General features: G+C 39.6%; 1 pseudogene; it reads left to right on the plus strand.

Moving 5' to 3' along the window:
• The first annotated feature begins 819 nt into the window (after window positions 1–819).
• Window positions 820–11,497, plus strand: LOC117503554 (annotated as a pseudogene).
• The last annotated feature ends 4,934 nt before the right edge of the window (window positions 11,498–16,431 follow it).

The raw sequence follows: 16,431 nt of genomic DNA on the forward strand, positions 1-16,431 counted from the left end.
AAAAACCAAACGTTTTTGCATGTTATATTTTGTTTATCTGTGTTTAACAGGGTATAGTGAATGTAGCAGATCCTGAAAATGTCAGTGAAGAAAGCATGGAGACTAATGGAGGTTTGATAAGGAGATTTTGGGGGGGGGGGGGGGGGGGGTGTCACCAAACTGTGTGTCTGTACAGGTGAAAGTCTTTCATGTTATCTGATGTATCAGGGGTGTAAATGGAATAAAACCGCTGTTACTGAAGAAGCAGCTGAAAGATAGAAAGAAGAAACAACAGGTCAAGGAGCACCATCCCCACATCCACCACATCACAGAACCAAAGAGCCAAAACAACAGATTTAAAATAAAATAATCAGCGCGCTCTACAGACTCTGTGTCAAGGACATTGTTGGATCATGTATCCGCCATGTTGGACGGCCAGGCATGGTCCAGTTGGCGGTGTTCCATATGAATCGTGTGACTAGCCAAGAAACGGTTGAACTAGAAACCATCTGCAACAAGCAGCAAATACTTTTGGAATTTTGACTCGATTTCAACAGGCCCTCGTACATTAATACCATCTTCATGTGTCATTTGTTCTATTTCTCCAGTGGCTTCTAAAGTTCACATGTTAATTCTGAGTTTGGTCAGTGTTCGGTCTTGGAGCTTCCTCTCACATCCATCACACTATGGAACTGCCTTGGATCCCAGATAGCAAACACTAAGACAGACAACCACCTTTTGAAAGTAACCATCTATCTACCACAGCCTGGTGAAATGTGGGCGTGGCTTTGGCCTTCTCCAGCTGCTGTGTGCTGGATCACACCCAGGGAAATGTGCCACATGGCCAAAATGTTGTACCTGAGGTTCCCTCACAATCCAAGTGAACCTCCTGACCAGTCTAACAATTCCTTTGTCACAGTGGATGGAGCGAGTGAGCTTTGTTTTTCTGTTAAACTCGGTGTTCTTAGTGTTTCTAATGTGTTTTATCAAAGCAGATGTTGTTACACATTTTAATCAGTTATTGCTGCACTTTAGAGCAGGTTTTTGTTGGTCTGTGGAGGACATGCTTTCTGGTTAGATGATACAATTTTAGACAACACCACAGTTTTAGTTATTTTTTCCTTTCCAGGGGCGTCGCAGGTCCCTGACCTGGATTTGGCACCTAAAATGCTGATATCTTATCTTACAACATGACTGAATTTATGATACTCGCAGTAACACTTGTGTTGTGCTGAGCAGAAGATATGGAGATATTTTAGGAGACTTTTTCCAATTTCCACTAGATTATTGATGGATTGGTGCTTTTTCAAAAAGCTTCACCTGTGGTCTAAATCTGGCTTTTCCTCCTTTAGGTCGGCTGTCTGAACAAATACTTTGTGCCATTTTGCAAGAAAATCTGAATTCAAAGCCATGTAGGAACCAGGGATTTGTTCTTGACGGCTTCCCAAAGACGTACCAGCAGGCAAAGCTGATTTTCTTCGGTGGGTTTCTGACAGTAATCTAACTGGTCTTCTGTTAACTTTAATGTTTAATTTCTTCATGTGTATCTTTGGGATGTTCAGACGAAGAAGCAGAAAACCAGGATTCAAAGTCTAAAATTTCAATGTACAACAAGACGATCACTCCAGGTTTGTCTCACATCTGACTTCACTTCAGTTCTTCTATTAATAACTGAAACAAATGTTGGTTCAGGTTTGACTCGTCTCACTTCTGTTGGATGTTTTGCAGATGACATTTTTGTGTTACAAGCCTCTGATTTTCTGATAAAAAAGAGCACAAGAACTTCCACAGGAGAAACAACACTGCACCCAGGAAGAATTTGTCCCTTGTCTGGGGAGATACAGGAATCACAGCACCGCGGACATAACAGTGCTCGACTACTTTGATGAGCTGGAGATTCACGCTGAACATATCGGTAACGCCCTGAACACCACAGAATGCAAACACAGTGTTTATTTGTGTAATATAGTGGATGTTACACCTGCCTGAAATCTGACTTTCTTTAAATGACGGCTTGAGCAGAGTTTCCTGTGTTATATATGGACCGGGCCAATCACAGGGCTGGTGGGCGGGGCCTGAGGATTTGTTCATTAACTTCTGCATTGAACAAAGCAGGAGAAGACGTGGATTCAGACATATCAGCAGTGTCGTGAACGTGTTTTATGAAAACCGTGTTCACGACAGAACGTTTTCAACAGAAAATTACTTTTATTACACACTTCAGGCATCCAGGAAACACACACACACACACACACACACACACACACACACACACACACACACACACACACACACACACACACACACACACACACACACACACACACACACACACACACACACACAATACATAGATACTGTATTTTTAAGAGTAAAAGTTGCACCGGAGTATTAGTTGCATTTTGTTTCTGGATGTGGAACTCATTTTTCAGCACAGTGTTTCTCTGGGGACGACTTCATCAACATGCAGGGACTCAGTTGCACATGTGTGCACCACAGTGTGTGTTGTTACTTAACATCATATTTTTAAATTCTCAATATAAGTAAAAGATGGATGAATAAATTGGATAACATTCGATGATATTTGACACAGATGAACTCGGTTTGCTGGTCCACAGCATTGAAAACAATAAAAAAGTGACTCCATTTGTTTTTTGTTTTTTTTAATGAAACATTTAATTTGGGATTTTTGTCCATTGTGGTAGTGTATTTTTATTACTGGTTTTTATTCTTATATTACTGAATTTTATTTTGTTTACTGCTTTAATTCCTGAGAAATCCTTACATAAGTTAATTATTATGATTAATGAATGCATTTGCAGAACCTCCTAAACTAATTTAAAAAACTAGAAGCACTCAGAGAGTGCAAACCTCTGCCAAGGCCATGGGGTCACTGACGCCATAACATCTACACGCCGTGGAATCATTGAACCTAAAAAAGTCTAACAATGATGTTTGCTCACACTGTAAAAAAAAAAAATAGTTGAGAATACTTCAAATTTGCAGGCAACAGTCTGCACTAAGACTTTTATGTTGTGCAGATGATGAACTATACTATAACATATAGTTCATCTGCTGTGACTGGATAGCATGTATCCTTAGTGCTTGGCATCACAGTTTATTGCAACTTGCACCTTTCCCAGAAGCTACTGTCATCTGAGCACTGATATTGATATTGCATGTGCTTATAGACAAAAACAAATAAAAGACAAAATTCAATTTATTATTCAACTAAACTGCAAATATATTAATTTTTTTTTAACATTTATGAAACACTTCTCTAAATAAATAACAGTAAATTCTGAAATAGAACTATTTTTTAAGTGTTGCATGTGCTGCATAAGGCCATAGGGTCACTGACCCTAAAGAGATTCCCTCCTTGGCACAGTGATCTATTCAACAATTCAGTGTTACAACCAAAACTATGATACATTCACTTTTCTTTCCTTTATATTTGACATCCTTGACCATGAAAACATACCACTAGAGCTTGGAATCACTTTTATGTCTTTATTAGTTCAAAAGTTATTGTATAAAAACGATTTCTCGGTAATGGCGGTTTTCTTCTGGATCTAGCTCCATAACATTTGAAGCTACATCAAATCTGATGACACCTTACTGAATCAGTACAGATTCAGCTACAATTTGGTGTTAGTTGTGCATCTCTAGCTTCATTTGTCACCTCACACTGACACATTTTCTATTTTCCCTATATTTTTGCATATTCTGGATCACCAGATCCGGAATCCGGATCCGATCATCACCAAACTTTGGTGTTTGATAGAACATTTGACTATGTTACACCCTAATTTTTTTCAAGCCTTTCTGCCTTGTTTTTGTGGAGTTAGAAACTAGAATGTCAAAATTCCGCCTATCCCGCAATGGTGAAGAATCCTTTAAAAAATTCCTGGGTCCGGATCGTGATCCGGATCACCACTAAAATGTAATCACTTGTTCCTCTTGTCATTTCCAACCACTCCACAAAATTTCATCAAAATCCGTTCAAAACTTTTTGAGTTATCCTGCTGACAAACAGACAAACAAACAAACAAACTCGACCGAAAACATAACCTCCTTGGCGGGGGTAAAAAAAATCGTCCAGAAAATACAGTAATTTTGATGCACATGTCCAGGATTCTTGGCTCGTGGCAGAGGCCTGTGCTCTGAGTGCCTTTGTACTTCATTCCTGTGTGTGTGAGTGAAGCAGCAGGAGCAGGTGTGTGTCCAGGTTTTTTTGTCCTGCAGTCAGAGTTAAATAATCGTTGTGTTTTCTGGGGTTTGTTTCACTAACAGTCCCGTGTTTTCTCTTTCTTTACCTTGTTCCTCTCCAGACATCAGTACAAACGTCCAGATGGGCTTTAAAGATGATCACCCAGACCGCGGGGACACCCAAGAACTACGACCTGACTCCACAGAACCAGCGGGAGGAGGACAGAAGGCGTGAAGCAGAAAGGAGGCAGGAAGTGGCCACAGAGGAGGCAGAGAGGAGGCGCAGGAAGGAGGCTTAGCTGGACGAGTTCACGGCTCAGTATGAAGAGCATCCAGGCATCAGGGCCTAAACAATGAGTCACTGCTTTGATTCTGAAATATGAGCCGTCAGAACCCAAGAAAGAGGATCAGGAGCTGCTGGGAGCTCGCTCTCTTCCTCTGAGGAGCTACCTGATGACGCAGGTAATGCCGTCACTTACCAAGGCCATGGTGGAGTGCTGCAGGATCAAAGCCGCGGACCCCGTGGACTTTCTGGTCCTCTTCAGAGTTTAAACAGCAGCTCTTCTCCTCTCGATTCTGAGGGAGTCGTATCTGTAGGACAGGATTTCTACAATGAACCTTTGACATTGTGGATTTTATTTCCGCAGGCTGAACATCTTCAATGAAACAACCAAGAAGATTGAAAATCAAACCCATGAAGACCTGATCCAGCAGTTTTTATGCAAAATTACCTCATTTTTATTCTCTATTAATTAACATAATCTAAAGATGAGGATTGATATGTAACATTAGAAATAATAAACAAGGTTTAATTAAAGGTTTCCTGTTGGCAAACTCACAATCAAGCAACTCATTAACTGTTTGACCCTCGTCAGGACTCAAGTAACTCACAACACTACGAATCTGTATTCAGAAGGACTTTAAAAAAGCACAAAATTCCAGCTGTATATCATACGATCATTTAAACAGTATTTTCCAAATCCTTTCATCAACTGCACCAAACCTGGTATGTGGTTGGATGCAGGTCACCCTTTGTGTTTTACATAAAGGGTTCAATTCAGGTAAGACAAAGGCTAATGGGGTTAAAGGTCAAAATTTTGATTCACTCCAGTTTACACCAAAATTGGTGTTTTTGCTCCGTCATGAACTAGATCCCACTGTATGTGCACTGTTCAGTAATAAACAGATTGTTATGGGGCTCACTGACAGTAAAACAAACTTGACACCATTTGACCTTTGGCTGACCTTATCCAGTTCCTGTTGGTTTGTCTGTGGCTGCCACCCAGCACATAAGACAAACACTGTCAGACTGCAAATTTAGTTTCTCTTCAGATTTTAACTTTGTTTGATTCATTATTGGCTGTGGCACCATGTGGAACCACAGTGTCTCAGCTCACAGTGAATATAGAAATTATAGAAACACATTCTTGACTTTTTTCACATGTTTGTATTTTCTCTCTTAATGCCATAAATTTTTCAAAGTAAATTTGGGCTCCTCTATATTTCGTTTATATTATTATATTACATTTATGCTAAATCATGATATTCATTAATCTCACAGTGAACATGTATTTCTGCAACATAATGCAAAATAAAGAAACAAGCAAAAATAATTGAAGACCTAATTGTGTGACCCCTTGATAATAACACAACAAAGTGTGTGTGTGTGTGTGTGTGTGTATATATATATATATATATATATATATAGTGTGTGTGTTAATAAATTAGTAAAAAAAAATAAAGTTCAAAAAGTTCTGCTGTTGTACAAATTTATATAAAATGTGTTTGTTTATTTCTACATTATTTTGTGTTTTGTTGAACAAATAAAGTGCATGAAAAACGAGAACCAGTAATAAAATGTTGAAACAGTCAGGGGTGAAAATCATCATAATTATGCCAAATTAGAAAAAATTACAAACAAAAAAATAATACAAACACAATTTAATAATAATAATAATAATAATACACACCTAATGTTTGTGAAGTCACATTTATTTATGAATGTGTGACTTTAGAACTACAGCAAAGGTTAAAGAATGAAGCTAAATCTAGACTCCCCCCACCCCCTCCATTTTGACCTCTGAGATCCCCCTCCTCCTCCCCTCCCCTTCCTAACGTACAGACGTGACGTCACAGTTCGAACCGCTTAAAAGCAGTTGGCGCGCTGTTGTGAGCGCAGTTGGTTGGAGCATTTCATTGAGAGCGCAGCACATTGTAAGCACAGCACCAGAGTCCCAGTTTAGAAGTTGTTTTTTTGTGGTGAAAGACATATTTCGGCCTTTTTTGTGGATCTAGCGCCAGGATTTGCTAAAAAAAAAAAAGAGTTTTTCCACTTGTGAAGGTAAGTCCACTCTAAACTTGGAGTTGTTTGTTAGCCTGCTAAGTTAGCTTAGCCACCAACATTTTATTTGTTAACAAAGAGCTTTTGACACTTTTATTTGTGTCTGTGATGCTGTGTTTCATTGCACGTTGGAAATCTATTTTTTCTGAAGAGATTTTTTTTTTTTTTACTTTTGTTTTAAAAAGGGTTAGATTTTTTTAATTGTTTACATTGCTAGGTGCGTTGCCATGGTGCTTGCCTGAGATTAATTTGATTATTTATTAAAACAGGTCACTTGACAGAAGTAAGATGGCAAGCAGCAATATATTGTAAGAACTATTGTAACTGTGAGGAGTTAGGAACTGATATTTTGATGAGGTCAGATTTGGAACTAATATTTTCCATTTTGAGATGAAAACACTAACTTTATCTTCATTAGCTTGCCTTGTTTTTCCCCCAAATGTGTATTTTCAGTTTCCTGTGACATTGAGCTTTAATGGAATTTAACTTATTAAAATTATTAATTTAAATGTGACAAGGTGAAGGTGTTTTTTTTTTATTATTTTCATAATTCAAAACACCTATTATCTATTTTTATTGATTCCTCACTTGTTTGTTTTATGAAATAATTAGTTTGATGCTTAATTGCTTTTAATAGCTGAAAATAAGTTTATCATTTTTATCCAGATCCCAAAATGATGCTTTCATATGTCTTGTTTTGGTCACAGCCCAAAGATATGAAATTCACTGCTGGATAGAAGTAAAGCAACAATTAAAATTAACCAGAAAACATTCACATTTAAGAAATTGAAACCAAAAAATTTGGATATTTAAAACAAAAGACACAATGATTTGTTAATAATTAAAATAGTTCTTAATTAATATAATACTCAATTAATAATCTGTTAATTGTTGCAGCTCTACTCACAGCCAGTTTTCTTCAGATAAGTCATGTTTGCTGGTGTTTGTTAAACTCGTCCTTGAGAAGCTGGATGCTGAGTGTTTGGTGGTTTTCTTGATATATTGGATTTGATCTTTGAGTTAAGATTCTGGGGATAAGAACCAAGGTTCTTAGTACGTGGTGGCGGCATGGTGGATTAGGGCGGCACTGGTGCCTCACAGCAAGGAGGTCGTCGGATCGATTCCCCGCCTTTCTGTGTGGAGTTTGCATGTTCTCCCCGTGTCTGCGTGGGTTTCCTCCCACAATCAAAAACATGCTTCTTTAGGGTCTGCGCCTTTCTCTGCCCACTGCTCCTAGTGGTTGGCTTGTGCCTAACTGTAATTAGGATGGTTACATGCAGAGGACATGTATGTATACGTGCAATGACAAAGATTCTGTTGTATTCTACATGTGACCTCGGTCTGGTCTGAACTTGCTGTGTCCGGCCCCCACCCTTTATATTTTGTGCATTCCAGCTGCATTCTTCTCAGAAGATATTAAATGATGATGAATTATATTCTTAAATCTAAAATACCATCACACAAACAGACTCATTCAATAATGGCTTTTATCCCGTGGTGGACCATTTATTCTTTCATAACTCCTTTAGTAGTTGAGCTGTTTTCTTCTAAAACTAGAGGTCAACACAACTGAAATCAACCTGATTTTAATGATACACGAAACTGTAGATTCAGGAATTGATGTTGAAGTGAATATTGTGTTTGAATCATAGATGCTGTCAGTCTAGTACTATTTTGAGGTGATCACATTCATGTCTCCTATGACTTGTTGTAATCAAATTTAATAGAACACTGCAGTAGAACATCTGTCAGGTAACTGATTTTACCATGAATGTGCAGTAATTTTTCTTTTTCTCTTTTCACCTTCCAGAGTACAATGGAGTACCTCACAGAGGAGGCATACACCATGGGAGCAATTGATGTCACCATCACCAACGTGGTGGTGACATTCAACACAAAATGCAAGCTGGACCTCAAAACCATTGCCCGTAAGGGATTCAGTGTTGAGGAAAAGCCACGTTTTCAGGTCAGTAAGTCCAAAGTATGGAGCGAGTTCCTAAGAGTGTACAAACACTCACCAATCCCTACAGTGCCAGAGCACGTTTGACCCTCAAAGTCTAGTTTGAGCAGTTTGAGTGATCCATACAGAGCTCTGGCACATTCCATGTGTGCCTGCTCACTGTGCCAGAGCACGGATGGCAGATATCATGTCACTGACACGATTTTTCCTGTAAATGACTGTGAATATAATTAAATTACTGCTTAGATGATAGTCTTCAGTTTGGGCTTTAAATGGGGAGGTGTCATAAAGTAATTATTACCAGAGTTCCTCAGTTATCGTTCCAGACTGTGTGAACCTGTCAGTAAAGATATGGCACTTTTTGTATGCTCCTAAATTTACAGCATTTCAAGTTTTATTTCATCTCCCCGATGAAAATGCATTGTTAATGTCTTCAATGTCACAGTTGTATGTGTTTAACTTATTTGCAATTCAGAATTAGTTTGTTTTTAATGAATGCATGTTTGCTAATTAACAGTTGAATGAGAAAATCTTTTGCTCTGATTTCAGCACGTCGCAATGCAGATCAGAAAACCGAGACTCATGGCTAAAATCTACGCGTCAGGGAAGGTGACGTGCGTCGGAGCAAAAAGGTTCACATTCCACACAACCCATAAACATACACATCTATAATCACACTTTATTTTGTGGTTGGCATATTTGCAGACTTAAGCACCAACTTTGCTCATGCCAACGAGCTTCAGAGTCATGAACGACTTGTGACCTGACAGTGACTTTGTTCATCTTCTTTGTATTTGCTGAACCGTGTGGATCTCGTTCTCTCTTTTAGTGAGGAGAAAGCAAAAGTGGGAGCTCGAGGAGTGGCCTACGAGCTGCTGAAGCTCGGCTTTAAGGTGAGAATAATGACTCAGATATTATGATTAGGACTGACTTCATTTCATATGAAAGACGTCAGAGCACTGATGTGTGTCCTGCACACTGAGCTATAAGTTTACATTCTGAATACTTATTGTCACCAATACATGCAGGGAGCTTCAGGGACCACAGACAAGGAAGGTTTTTTTTTTTTTTTTAAAAACTATACCTGATCATATGTTCTGAGTTCTTTATGATATCATACAGGGGGGTGTAGTGGTTGTCGTGTGAGTGGGTGTGGAGCTGACTTCCATTTATTCTATCTGTCCAGGTGTCGTTTGCAGAATACAAAGTGGTGAATGTGATGGCAGTGTGCCGCCTCCCCTTTGGAATAGACATCCCGCTCTTCACACAGCAGAACCGCGACAAGATCAAGTAAGTCAGCGTGACGTTAAATCTGGTGATCACCTTGACATCAGCTGTGAATCTTGCTCTGCTTCAGTTCTTGTGCTTGTTGACTGTAATTCAGTTTCACCACAACTACTTGTTACAGTGCAGTTTGTATTTATATGATGTAGAGCAGACTGAAGGTGTTGTCATGTCTGAAATACTTTTGTTTTTTATTCAACAGCTGTTCTGAGTTCAGATCGATTTCTGTTTCATACAGTATTTTTTTCTCACATTCTCTGTCAGATATGACAGTGACTTCTGGAGGGTTCCATTGTGGCGGGTGGAAGAACTGAAGACGACCATCAGGGTGCCCTCCAGCGGCTCCCTCACTATCACAGGTGTGTCTCACACACGCGCTAATTCATCATCTCCTCCACAGCGTTGGGGCTGCAAACCAGCGTGGTGTCAACTGACGTTCTGCAAAAATATTCTAGCCCAAAAACATTTTATTGCTCAGACAATATAAATTTAACAGTTGTATTAATGAGCTTTACATTTAATTATTTTAGAGTTGGGACGTCGAGGAGTGAAATCAAAGCACATACGGACGGTTCATGTGTGTTAATTAAACACGAGTCGCCCCAATCAGTCTGTGGTCTGTCAGAAGAAATGTCAACAGAGCTGATGTTCACGACTCCATTCAATGCTGTAGTAGTGAGACTGCAAATTAAAAAACCACAGCGCTCTCCTTCTCTTCAAATATGCTAATGGCCTATTTTTAAAACACGGTGCTTCATTCCTTGACGTTTGTGTCGATCTGTCTTCTTCTTTTGTAGAGTTTACAGGAGTGTGTGCTCCTCCTGTGTCTTCTCATACTTTTAGCAGCCGATCATTACTGACACCTAGTGGTTAGAATAAAAGCATCATTATCACAACCCCTTTGTTTTAAGTGAATATTCCTACAATTGTGCAGTAAGTGGGACTGGTGAAATTAAGCTCTGTGTGGACTCTGAGGCCCGTTGGTGCCGGTGCTTATCTCAAGCAGATGAGAGTCTAAGACTTTCCCTGGACAGAACGCCAGTCCAACTCGTTATTTCTCCAGCCCCATTCACTGGTCGGTGGAATTGACAGAATGCAGATTAAGTGTCTTCTCCAGGGACATAGACTGGTGGCGTGAACGGGATTTGAACCCAGGTCTACATATTGGCAGGCGGCTCCTTATCCACTCAGAGATCAACATTGGGATTCAGTATCAGCAGATACTTGAATTAATTATTCAGATTGGAATTGGGGGGAAAAAACAATATTTTTTAAAGTTTTTACGCTCTGCTCATAAAATTGTTTCTAATAAGTTGCTCTGTCTTACATTTGATCTTGTTCTGACTTGTTCTGTCATAATTATCTTGTCATTAAGACAAAAATGTTAAACAGCTGTAGTTGTTCAGGAGTGAGGTTCCTGTAGAGGGCGCCATAGTTAGACACCTTTGTAAGTCTCTTACAGCCCTCACACATCGGACGAAAAGAAATCCTTGAGGAATGTTTTTACTCATAGTAAAATAACGTATCAGCTAAACACTGTCAATCATCTGCCTGAGTTTTTGTATTTCTGTGCTTTCTTGTGGTTTTTAAAGTTTGCACGTTTTCATGTTCTCTTTCTCTCTCTGACACATCTTTCAGGACAAAGTGTGGACAGTGTGGTCAAAGCCGTGACAAAAGTGTACCCACACATTTTGGAGTGCTGGCAGCCTAAAAAAACATCTTAAAAGTACTTCACGCCCCATGACTACTGTTTTGCACCAGATGCCCTTCCTGATTTGACTCCACATTACATGGAGAAATGGGCTTTGAACTGAGAACCTTCTGCACTTAAACCAAGCGCGCTAACCAGAGAGACAAAACCAAAGAGAGAGAGAGACAAAGACCCATCTTACCAAGAAGCAGGTGAAGAAAAGGCTGCCCAGCGCCTTTCATTTTGTTTGCTCGGGAGCGGGGGGCGTCGAGACGGAATACAGCATCAGCGGTGATGTTGGCAACGAGATTCTGGGAGATAAAGTGAGTGATGTGAGACATTCACAGCTTCATCACTGAGGAGCCGTGTGTGTGCTGACGGTGTGTTTTTGTTTGCAGTGGCACACTTTGACAACCGAACAGCAAATGCTATATAGAATGATGACAAGCACGGAGGAAGACTCCCACACCGAGCTGGACGGCAGCTGAAGATCCAGAAGCCACAAAATAATTAAATCATGTTAAAATGTACCACAATATTTATCTGATAATAAATGTTCCAAAAAGGTACAGTTTGGATGATCTGTGACTGAACGTTATGGTGTAAAAACTGCAAAAATAGTGACAAAGGCCAATTTCAGTTTGTACAGGGGTCTAAAGTTAAAGTTGCTCCAGTTTTGGTAAAGTGATGCATATTTGTTTAACAGAGTTTTACAAATGAATAGTTTGCACCGTCTGTCACGCTCAGTTATCACGTCACGTCATAGAATCCAATGGATGTTGATTGACATTGACTTTGGAACCAAACATCCAACAGTCAAAATTATCCCATTTATTAATCTTTTTTGCTCAACCAGTAATTTCCATCATTTTTTCTCAATTTGAGCAACATTAACTTTAGACCATGTTTATGATTTAATTTCTCAGGACATAAGGCACCATAAATAAAACAATCCATCAATATTTTCATAATTCTTCATTTATTTAGAACAGTCAGTTTACCAGAGACATGTACTTTAAGTGGGACTGTATATCAATATATATATATTGATATACAGTAACATCTAAGGAAGGATATCTGTTTGGAATATGAAATTTTTCTTCTAACATGTAGAAAATTCCAACTGACCATGTGTCCAATGAAGTGGACATGATGCATCACACAGTATACACTCTAAAATCTGTTGCTGTGTTCTCAGGTTTTTTTTTTTTTTTTGTGAAACATTTACACTTACACTTAGAAATATGAGTAAATTAAAAACCAGTGAAATCATTTAAAAATACTTGATCTTTGTACATCTAAGTAAAAATATTCATCCTTTCCAAATATTCTGAATGAAATTTACCAAAGGATATTTCAAAAAATTTGTTAAGCAAACGCAATTTTTAAAAAAAAATGAAATAAACTCAAATAATAAATGGAAATTTAAGCTAAAATTAACTAATTTTTTAGGCATTTCATTTGGTACATCCAGCATATAAAAAGCCACTGAATTACTTTTTAAAGTGTATTTTTAACAGGTGTCATGTAATTGCTTCAGTTTTTTGCAGCTGTTTTGGTTATAAGTCAGTGTATAACATATTTGTAAGCTATTCATTGAAAATAAACATTTTTGTGCAGATTAGCTGGTAGATTGTTACCATAATTATTATTTTTTTTTTTATCAAAGTATTTTTATTAGTTTTTTCCATTTTTACACACAAAGCAAACAATGAACACAAACTTAAAATAACCCTCCCACCCCACCCCTTCTAAACCGGATCAACTATAATAACTAAACTGTACAGGCATCTAAGGACACACAAACGCAATCTTAAGTACCACATGTTAGTATGCATCACAGACCCTGATAGTATCTACAAGGTCTATTAGAAAAGTATCCGACCTTATTTTTTTCAAAAACCATATGGATTTGAATCACGTGTGATTACATCAGACATGCTTGAACCCTCGTGGGCATGCAAGAGTTTTTTCACGCCTGTCGGTTATGTCATTCGCCTGTGGGCAGTCTTTGAGTGAGGAGTCGCCCACCCTCTCGTCGATTTTTTTCATTGTTTAGGAATGGCTCAGACTGCTGCTTTGTTTGATCAAAATTTTTAAAAACTGTAAGGCACAACTGAGTGGACACCATTCGATAAATTCAGCTGGTTTTCGGTAAAAATTTTAACGGCTGATGAGAGATTTTGGTCTGGTAGTGTCGCTTTAAGGACGGCCCACGGCGCCTGACGGTGATCTGCGCTTCGAGGCGGCAGCGTCTCGCCGTTTCAAGTTGAAAACGTCCACATTTCAGGCTCTGTTGACCCAGTAAGTCGTCAGAGAACTTTCAGAAGAAGTCGGCATGAGGAGTTTGGTTTTCAACACGGAGGTGTTTTTCCTGTCAGCGCACACAGATTCGCCGAGTCGTCACGGAAACGACTTGGTGAATTTGCGCGCACGTCTTTCATTAAAAAATGTCCTTAAACAGTGGAATGTCCGCATAAAGTCCTCATGCCGGCCTCTTCTGAATCTTCTCTGTTCTCTCACGACATCCTGGGTGAATTAAGCCTTAAATTAGGATGTTTTCAGGTCGAAACAGGCCGACGACGGTGCCTGGAAGCGCTACACGACGTCCTGCTCCGTGGGAAGTCCTTACACCGATAGAAACACCCCATAATCTCTCATCAGCCGTTAAACTTTTCACCGAAAACCAGCTTAATTTCTCGAATAGTGTCCACTCGGATATTCCTCACAGGTCCAGAAAAAAATTTGATAAAATGCACGCCGTCTCGAGCAGCATGTGAAACAAAGGAATTCAGCCGAGAGGGCGGGACCACATCTCACTCAAGGCCTGCCCACAGGGAAATGACGTCACCGACGTGTGAAGAAACTCACGCATGCGCATGAGGGTTCAAGCATGATTGGTGTAATCGCACGTCATTCAAATCCATATAGTTAAAAAAAATAAATAAAAGGGTCGGTTTATTATCTAAAATAAACCTCGTAAACTAAAACATCTACAGGTAAACTCTCAAAATAAGATAGAAATGGCTGCCATGTATCAAGATAGACCTTGACAGATCCTTTTACAGTATATCTGATCTTCTCCAAATGAATATGATACATAACTTCTCTCATCCATTGACCATATGAAGGTGGATGTAGATTCTTTCATTGGCAGAGAATGAGTCTCCTGGCCAACAAAGAACAAAACGCAATCATAGCCTTCTGTTTTTTACTGAATAGGGCCTCCAGAGGAACAACACCAAACAGAGAGGTCAGTGGAGATGGATGGACAGTCCTACCACAGACTACAGAAAGTGTCTTGAAAACAGATTGCCAATAACCATGTAGTTTTGGACAGGTCCAAAATGTGTGAACCAGTGAGGCCGGTGACTGTTTGCAGCGGTTGCATGCCGGGTCCAGGTCAGGTTTAAACTTTGACATTTTGTCCTTAGACCAATGCAGACGATGGACGACTTTAAACTGAAGAACAGAATGTCTCAGACATATTGAAGATGAATAAATGTTCTTGATAATGATTCCCCACATTGAATCTGATATGGTTTCACCCAAGTCCAGCTCCCATTTTTGTTTAAGGGAGTACAAGCTTGTCTCATAGTGATAGCTCAGCAGTTTGTAAATCCGGCTGAGTGTCCGTTTTGGAAAAGTTTTGCACTCCAGAATCGAGTCCACCAAATTCTTAGAAGGGCACACAGGGAAACTAACAGAGTTTGACCTCACAAAATGTCTGACTTGGAGATATTTAAAAAAATGTAAAGAGTGGAGACCAAATTTCTGTACCAGCTAGTCATAAGAGGCAAAGATATTATCTACATAGAGATCATAAAGTGAATACACACCTTTAAGAGCCCAGGTATTAAAAGTTGCATCAGTCAAAGAAGGGGCAAACATATGATTGTTTGACACTGGGGCAAAAAACAATAGTTGTGTAAAGTGACATGACCTCCTGAACTGATTCCAAATTTTCAGTGTGTGAGTAACAACAGGATTACAAGTATAGGTTGAGAGTGGATTTGTAAATGGTAGCTGAGAGCAGAGTAAAGAAGATGCAGAGCTAGATGTGATCGAGGCTTTTTCCAGAGCCACCCAACTAGGGGGATTATCTGTTTCCAACCAGAGTAATAAGGCTCTGATATTCGCTGCCCAATAATAAAACATAAAATTGGGCAATGACATACCACCAAGGCTACGGGGCATCTGTAAGATCCTTTTGCCAATTCGAGGGTGCCGTTTATTCCAAATAAATGTGGACAACTGACTGTTCAACTTGAAAAAAAATGATTTTGTCAAAAATATTGGCAAGTTCTGAAACAAATACAAAAATTTAGGTAATATTGTCGTTCTGACTGAACTCAGCCACATGGGGTGTGCAGCCAGTACATTCTGAGTGCCGGTCCCAAGCCCGGATAAATGAGGAGGGCTGCGTCAGGAAGGGCATCCGGCGTAAAACAACGGGTTAACAACGTCCGCCACCGGTGCTATCGCCCAACAGGGTGCCGGTGGAAATTGGGCTACTGCTGGGGGAAGACGACGAAGAAGAGGAGGAAAACGTTGCCACGAACAGCGGAAGAAGAGGAAAACTAGAAGGGTGGAAATGAGAGTGGGGACTTTGAATGTTGGTAGTATGACTGGTAAAGGGAGAGAACTGGCTGATATGATGGAGAGGAGAAAGGTAGACATATTGTGTGTGCAAGAGACCAAGTGGAAGGGAAGTAAGAGCAGGAGCATCGGCGGTGGGTACAAGTTGTTGTACCATGGTGAGGACAGGAAGAGAAATGGTGTTGGGGTTATTTTAAAGGAAGAGTATGTTAAAAGTGTGTTGGAGGTTAAGCGAGTGTCTGACAGGGTGATGAGTGTGAAGTTGGAAATTGAAGGGGTGATGATGAATATCATCAGTGCATATGCCCCACAGGTAGGTTGTGAGATGAAGGAGAAAGAAGATTTCTGGAGTGTATTAGATGAGGTGGT

This window comes from Thalassophryne amazonica, chromosome 21, assembly GCF_902500255.1.
Source record: "Thalassophryne amazonica chromosome 21, fThaAma1.1, whole genome shotgun sequence".
In the NCBI taxonomy this organism is placed as follows: Eukaryota; Metazoa; Chordata; class Actinopteri; order Batrachoidiformes; family Batrachoididae; genus Thalassophryne; species Thalassophryne amazonica.